The following is a 593-nucleotide window of genomic DNA, read 5'->3' on the forward strand; positions in this document are numbered from 1 at the left end:
CTTGCACACCATTAACTATATAAGCATCCCTCTCCCTATGTTACAGATGGTGAAGTGGGGCGCAGAGGGGTTAATTGGTTTAATGGCTCTGCCTAGGAGCACTACCGGTTCTCCTCCAATGACTACAGGATACAGAATACCAACCAGCCATCTATTTTAGTATATTTGATTTTATTGAAGGATTTTTTTAAAAAAATGAAATAAAAGTGATGCAAAAGCAGCAGCCAGATGTTAAGCTGAGCAGTGCAGCAGGTGCCAGGAGTGGGTGGCCTGCCAGGTGCTTTGTAGAAAAGCAAATTAATGACGGTTTCAGCTCTGCTTGTACCAGGACGTGGAGTCACTGTAGCCTATAACCTGGCCCTGCCTGTCTACAATAAGAAGTCCTGAGGTCACTTTTGCAAACAGAATGTAGGAGAATGGAAAAACACAGTGGCCCCGCTTCTCCAAGATGGTTCGTTATAAAGCAGCCTGGGGTGCCGGGCGGGAGACAGCGCCCCGCACGGTGCCTCTGAGGGGAACCCTGCGGAGCGCGGCCTAGCGGGGGGGGCAGGAAGGAAGGGCAGGGGGGCCGGAGGAAGGGCAGGCGGGACCGA

The 593-nt window shown here is 51.6% G+C and overlaps 1 protein-coding gene across 1 annotated transcript in view; it reads right to left on the reverse strand.

Moving 5' to 3' along the window:
- The window catches only part of GCNT3 (glucosaminyl (N-acetyl) transferase 3, mucin type), a 5945-nt gene that overhangs the window by 3962 nt on the left and 1390 nt on the right, over positions 1–593 (reverse strand). The window lies entirely within an intron of this gene.

The sequence above is a fragment of the Egretta garzetta genome, unplaced genomic scaffold (genome assembly GCF_000687185.1).
Source record: "Egretta garzetta isolate BGI_Z169 unplaced genomic scaffold, ASM68718v1 scaffold287, whole genome shotgun sequence".
In the NCBI taxonomy this organism is placed as follows: domain Eukaryota; kingdom Metazoa; phylum Chordata; class Aves; order Pelecaniformes; family Ardeidae; genus Egretta; species Egretta garzetta.